Source organism: Coptis chinensis, chromosome 7 (genome assembly GCF_015680905.1).
Source record: "Coptis chinensis isolate HL-2020 chromosome 7, ASM1568090v1, whole genome shotgun sequence".
Classification (NCBI taxonomy): Eukaryota; Viridiplantae; Streptophyta; class Magnoliopsida; order Ranunculales; family Ranunculaceae; genus Coptis; species Coptis chinensis.
This window is the reverse complement of record NC_141462.1, coordinates 19,634,405-19,641,993: the sequence shown is the minus strand read 5'-3', so window position 1 is coordinate 19,641,993 and position 7,589 is coordinate 19,634,405. Positions and strand designations below refer to the sequence as shown.

At 33.7% G+C, this 7,589-nt stretch overlaps 1 pseudogene; it reads left to right on the top strand.

Moving 5' to 3' along the window:
- Positions 1–5,831: 5,831 nt before the first annotated feature.
- Positions 5,832–6,419, top strand: LOC147486479 (peptidyl-prolyl cis-trans isomerase CYP22 pseudogene; annotated as a pseudogene).
- The last annotated feature ends 1,170 nt before the right edge of the window (positions 6,420–7,589 follow it).

The following is a 7,589-nucleotide window of genomic DNA, read 5'->3' as shown; positions in this document are numbered from 1 at the left end:
TTTCTCTACCCTCACAACAACAAATAACAAATGATTAATTCTCAATACGTCCAACCGGGTCCTCCATTCATCAGGTACATTTTCGTTCTCTTCTCCTCAAGTATTTGATCTTACATCAGAATATTTTGTTGATCAGTAATCTTAGTTGTTTCAAAAGACAATTATAGTTTCTAGGGCATTCCTTCTTTTGTTCTTCATCTCATCAAAGTATTTCTTTTTTTGCAGGTCTACTGATCTCTTTTATGTAGTTACTTTAAAATTTGATAAATTTATGGGTTTGATAAATATTTGTAGTCTTTGGGAAACACCAAAATTTTGATGTTGCCATTGGATGGAGAAGAGAACGAAAATTGATTCGACTTTCCTTCATTTAGTAACGATGTCATGAAGGGTCTTCATACGGTACAATTTGAGATTTTTTTTTCCTAAATTCAGTAATTGATTTTTATGGGTTTTTATTTAATTGTTATGCTTTTGTTTCATTTCATCCAAATTTTAAACTTTATTTGTTACATAGCTCCTTCGACACAATACATAGCTAAAAATGTGAACACTACATTTGAATGTGTTTCTATGATTGGTTCTTCATATATTTTTTGTTGCTTCAACTTTTGTTTCAATTTTGGTTGGGTGTAATGCATAACTATAAATGGTTGGATATGGTGTTTAGTGAATAATTTATGACTATTTAGTACCACGAACTTTCGTTTTTTTTCCTAAATGGTACCCGAACTTTGTTTCTCGCCTATTCGTAACACGAAGTTTCAATTTAGTACATCAATTAATTTTTCATCCAATTCTGTCTAATTTTACTAACGGCGTTAGCACTATTCACACAACACTATTCACATAAACAGTGTTTTCACTATTTACGTGAACAATGTTTTTCAAAAATTCAAATTTTGAAAAACAAAAAAACACTATTCACGTGAACAATTTTTTTTTTAAGAATCTTTAATCAATCTTAAAAATTAATTCTTTAATGAAAAATAATAAAAAACACTATTTACGTGAACAGTGTTTTTTTTGGTAATAATCTTTAATCAATCTTAAAAATTAGATAATAAAAAAAGCACTGTTCACATGAATAGTATTTTTTATTATTTTTCATTAAAGAATTAATTTTTAAGATTGATTAAAGATTCTTAAAAAAAAAATTGTTCACGTACAATGTTCACGTGAATAGTAAAACATTGTTCATGTGAATAGTGCTAACACCGTTAGTGAAATTGGACGGAATTGGATGGAAAATTAACTGAGGTACTAAATTGAAACTTTGTGGTACGAATAGGCGAGAAACAAAGTTCGGGTACCATTTAGAAAAAAATGTGAAAGTTCGTGGTACTAAATAGTCATTAACTCTTTAGTGAACTTTTAAATAGTTGTTTGTGTAAAGGTCGAAGAGAATGCATAAATGAGCTATGGGGTTCTACGTAATTGATCTAAGCATTCTATGTTTGAGTTTGAGTTTGTCAATCCGTTTTTGTGTGGTCGTTTTTGAATTTTAATTTTTTGCTCAATGGTAAATCAATGTTCAATAGTAAAAGAGAAAAAAATAAGGAATGGAGTTACACAAAGGAAGTCCTTCGATTGTAAATCCATGACTCAATTAGTCAAAAGCAATTTGTCACCTCTGTCCATTGCTTTTTGGTCTGTATATATAGTGATGTTTTGGAAGAAACCGAAAATACATTATGTTTATAATTGTTTTTTGGGGAACCTGATGTGCAGACAGATTTGGGTATTTTCACATTCGTTCAAGACTTTCATTTTTCATTTCTATATTGACTTTTCTTCTCCTTTTGCGATTATCTTTTGCCGGACTTTTTCCTAGCGCAAAGGTTCCTTTTTTGAAGATATGAACTCTAGATAAGGTGAAACGTCTTGCGTTCGATTCCCACCTTCATAATATAATCTATCGTCATTGTGAGCTTTCATACTTTTCTATATTTATCAGTTTGATTTTTTTTTCATTTTTCTCTCCCCCCTACTTGCACTTAATGTGGAATTGCAGTGTTATTATAGTGTCAGGTTTTGGAATACTTTTCATATTTGACAACTTAGTTGATTACGTGATTTGATAACTTAAAATCAAAAGGTAGCATTCTACTTTTTGAATAGTCTAATTGCTAATTCATTTTTGCCCTACCTAATATGCGAACCAGAGGCATATAATCACCTTTTGATGTCGAGGTGTATGGACACTTATATTGATACATCATGTTACTTTTTTTTTCTGTGTTGTCTAAAGAAAATTCACTGATGACCGAGTAGCTTAATTATAAGATCATACTGGGGAAGCTTCAAATGATCTCGACACTTGAGTGTTTACATCCATTAATAGTTATATATATTGGCACTTAAGTTTCGTTTTATATAGTATTTGACTTATAAAGTCATGGATTATGTTTTTCACTAAATAATGACACATGCTTTAAGCCTTTAACACACATTTGGTCTTAATTGGTTTTTTAAGTTTTACTTGCTTCATCACATTTTGTGTAATGAAATATATGCCAATTCAATTAAATATTTTTAAAATGAATTGAATGAATTATGCTTTGAAACCTATACCACTTAGAAAGAGTCGACTCTCCAAGTCTCTCGCATAACTCCCCAAAAGAAGTTTAAATGGTCCAAAAAAATGAAATGGCTTTTAATTAGGTTGCCCCACTCTCTCATGTATTACTTTGCCGATGTTTCTATCATTTTTTTTTAAGTGAAAATTTTATTCATAATGATAACGAATTTTACAAATAATTAGGACAAGCGTGCAATAAGTTGTGCCGCAAGTCCTTTCTGAATAGTAAATCTTATCATTCTAAAAAAACTTCGTTAGAACCAGCAGTCATAACGTTACTATCCATAACTTTTTGAAATCGCTTGAGGAGCTCAACAGACTGTTGTTCCAAGAAATCGAAAATATCGAAACTAAATGGAATGAAACAATGTTGGTTAGCTCTGCAAGTTTCCTCATGCTTCTCCATCTTCCCTGTCGCTGCTCACTTAGCTATTTCTCCCACCTCAAAGCCACCATTCCCCAACCCTACTAACGGAGAGACTCCAGTTACATCAACACATGCATGTTTTCCCTCAAACCAACTGTAGATCAAGACATCCGCAGGCCGAAGTGTCAATTCACTCTCATTCGGATTAGTAAGAAAGTTAACATGAGCTTCTTTCTTCACTTGTACTCCAGCCCTCCAAAATGCATCAAACAAAATGTCTCTAACATGATCATGTCGGTATTTAAAACCCGAAAAATGTTTACAATGTGCTGCATGGTCTCCATAAGCATCTAATTTACTCTTTTTGCGTACAAGGCAAAGACCACCATTAGAGTACAAAGGAATCATAAAACGGTATCGAAGAATGGCACGATAATCCACCTATGACATACGCTGTCCAAGTCCCTCCATCGGAATAGCAAGTAGAAAATCTTTTGCATGTTCTGACTGCAAGCATCCAATGACTGCTTTCTGACGAGTAGATAACTCAAACTTTTTTTTTTTTTAGTTTTTTCCCTCTCATGCATCTTCCTGAATATGCACCTTTACGAATTCTGTAAGCACTTTATATGCTCTCTGTGTGAGATTTTATTAATTTGTTCTACTAATTTGAAGAAAGCGGGCTTGGCAACCAAAAATCAAATTCAAGTGTGTATTTGCTTACTCATAAGGCTTTTCAAGAATTTGTAATTAGTTTATCTCCTTAATGTTTCCTTAGAATTAGTTCATTTCTTTCAAGGGTCATATGGGTTTATGAGTTCAAATTAAAATCTGGCATAACTACTGCTTCTTCTAGCTTTGTTTAGGACACTTCTTTTTTGGTAGTCTTTAAAATATTGATCTCTGTCTATATCTTCTTAATTATATATTTCAACATCTCATTAAGTGATTTGTGAAAATCAAATGGTTGTTGTAATTGGAAAAGGTGCCTTTCATGCCACACTTCAGTTGCCTGCCTTCCCGTAGCCAGTGAAGTTTCAATAGGTTGCAACGTGGTTTTCATTGTAAGATGCTACAATATGACACACATATAACTTTTCCCAATTACAATCCCTTTAACTAATTACTAACTAAGACATCCCAATTACACATTAAATCTTCATATTGTGAACGGGGAACGGATTTCATACACGCGACAATTTTTAATAGTTTTCTGATATACAATATGGAATTCTCCTTTTCCTCAACTAACATTTCTATTAGTTTTCAGTATACACCACAAAGAAATGTAGATTAAGCGTGTTACCCATAAAATTATTTAGGTGAAGTGTACCTATATCTGGAATTGGTTTTAAGTAGACAATGATTCCAATGGCTACTATATTTAGCATATATAGAATGCTTCGAGCGAGAAGTTGAACCCTTTTTTTGGCTTTATGCTTTTCTTTGTTTTTAAATTCCTAGATTTCAACTGTCTCAATTAAATTAATAACTTTCCTGTCCAAACATTATATGATCTCCATAGAGTTCAAAGTTTCTAATAGTTTTTGATATACAATATGGAATTCTCCTTTTCCTCAATTAACATTTTTATTAGTTTTCACTATACACCACAAAGAAACGTAGATTAAGTGTGTTGCCCATAAAATTATTGAGGTGAAGTACGTGTACCTATATCTGGAATTGGTTTTAAGTAGACAATGATTCCAATGGCTACTATATTTATCATATGTAGATTGCTTCGTGCTAGGAGTTGAACCCTTTCTTTGGCTTTGTGCTTTTCTTTGTTTTTAAATTCCTACTTTAAATGAGTATTCTATCAACATCATCATATGTGTTACCCTATGGATTTGAGGTATCTGGATTGGTGAAAATGAAGTGAAATTCACACTAAGGGGTTGTTTGTTTTTTTTTTTATTTTTAAGCATTCAGCACCGTTGAAAACTAGTTTTCAGCATTCAGCGAAAGGTAAGTTGTTTGTTTTTATGGGAGTCTTCAGCATTCAAAGGTACCAAACCGACTTCAGCATTCTGCGTTTCTTTTCTCACTGAACGCTGAACAAAGAGTCGCTCAAGTTAGGTTTCCACCTCTACCCTCTACCCTTCCATAACTTGATAACCCTTCCATAACTCATCTTCTCCTACTTTTGATTGCTGCTCTATAATAACTAGGTACGTAAATACCGATTTCTCTACTCTATTTATCTTTGATCCATTCTTAATTAATATGTGTTCTGTGTACCGTTTATATAAGATACTATGTAGCCGTCAGAGATAGGTGTAAGCTTGTTAGTTTTAATGAAGAAATTTGTTTCATTCCATAGATTATCTTGTGTTGGTTTGGATCAGTTTTCTTTGTTTTGTATTCTACTATTGTGCATAATTGAGCTATTTAGTGTAGGGAAAAAAATTGCTAAACGTCGGTCTCTTATTTAGTGTAGGGAAGCATCAATTTTTTTGCATGCTGATTATCTCTGTGTTTGGTGGTGTACTAGTCTGAGAAAATCATGTTGCAATATTTGAGTTCCAGAGTTGATGTTTGTGTACGTACATAGCCAAATGGGCAAATGGGGCTGCATCTTTGTCTGATACTAAAGAAGTTACATGAGGAGTCTCTCCTCATTGTTACTCTCAATCTTCACCACTCGCGCATCCCATTGCAGTGGTTTAGACTTTAGATACAATCCAACATGGTTAATTAATAGGGTCCTTCAATTATGGTTGGTTCTAATTTAACCATAATTAGTGAGGATGGGTGGAGCAGTAGTGACGAGGATGGTTCCAACATTTGTTTGTAAGTCTCAATTGAAGAAGAAGAAGAAGAAAATAATTAGTGAGGATGGGTGGAGCAGTAGTGGCGAGTGAATGGCACCAAAGACCATAAAACTCGAAAAACCCAATCGTGTTTTTCGATGTTACGATTGGTACTATTGCTGCTGGTCGTATTAAAATGGAACTTTTCGCCGATATTGCTCCCAAAACTGCTGAAAATTTTAGGCGCCTAAATCTTGTGAACACAGAAAAGGGGTAACACCAGTTGGGTACAAAAATTGTCAGTTTCACAGGGTGATCAAGGATTTTATGATACAAACTGGTGACTTTTTAAAGAACGATGGTAGTGGGTGTGTATCCATATATGGAAGTAAGTTCGATGATGAAAATTTCATTGTGAAGCATACTGGTCCTGGCTTGTTATCAATGGCAAATAGCGGACCGAACACCAATGGATGCCAGTTCTTCATAACGTGCTCAAAATGTGATTGGCTCGACAATAAGCATGTCGTCTTTGGGAGGGTGCTTGGAGATGGTCTTTTGGTTGTGAGAAAGATTGAGAATGTAGCTACTGGACCTAACAACCGTCCTAAACTTTCCTGTGTTATTGCTTAATTCGGGGAAATGTAGAAACTCATATTTTTGAGCTAGAAAGAGTATAACTTTGAGGATGATACACAGAGGCATTTTTTTTTCCGTGTCATTTGTATTGGATTGTTATTAACCCTAATGTTATGTTTACTGAGTTTTATTAAAATTTAACCTTTTGTCCTATGTGTGCAACTCTAATAATTTAATATAGAATCTTCTTCTCAACAGAGAATACTGACCTTAAAGGATCACTGAAATGTCAAGAGAAAAAAAAAAGATGATGAAGAGTGAGACCCTTGTCCTATGAATAAGAATGTCCTCTTAGGTAGACTTTCCAAAATGCAAAACTGCTCAGGTCCAACTATTTTCCTCCACGGCTCCACTTCCTTTTACATTAGAGAACTTTACCACAAATTTCACTTATATCATTTTCTCAGATTGTAGGATTTTTTCCAGCAACTTTTCGTACTTCTTCTTGTACTTGCTTCATCGCATCTAGGTGATTGACAAGTTCAGCCATTATGCATATATACAATTCACCGTATATACTTTTTCACAATATTTGTTTTTATTCAAAATTGCATTCGTCTATGCTTCTGTGTATTTTTTATTTTATTAGTGCATTGCTTTAAATTCATTTAAATGGCTAATGAGTGACATTAGGCATGGGTTCCCGGAAGGAAAAATTAACTCCAAGAGTTAAGAAAGAGAAAAAAGCAACTCAGGAAGTGGTTGAGAAATCTGCTCCAAATCCTAGGTTAAAGACCGATGATACGTGGAAAAAATGTTTCATCGAAATGTGTTTGGACCAGATTAATAGTAAAGGCTTTAGTGGAACTTCATTAAAATTAGAGTCATGGACTAAGATTATTGAAAAAATGAGCAAGAATTACAATGTCCTATACACATAAAGGCAACTCAAGAACCAATGGGATTACCTCCGGAAGCAATATGCGGCATGGAGGTTACTATCAAAACGGATGGGACACGGAGTCGATTTTGTTGGAGGTGTCTTTGAATTCCCGGATGAAGTTTGGGATGACTTAATTGAGGTAGAAACTCACATTTTTTTTGTTTATACAAGTTATATAAGCGTATGCATATTATTTTATTTGTTTAATTTGATTTTTTTTTTTTGCTATAAACAGAAATACCCGTTGACGGGTCAATTTAGGCATGCTCCGTTGGCGAATAGGGAGTTGTTAGAATCCTTGTTTGAGCCCACCCTAGCTTCTGGCGATGAAATGTTTAATCACAAGCATCCAATTCCAATGATGAA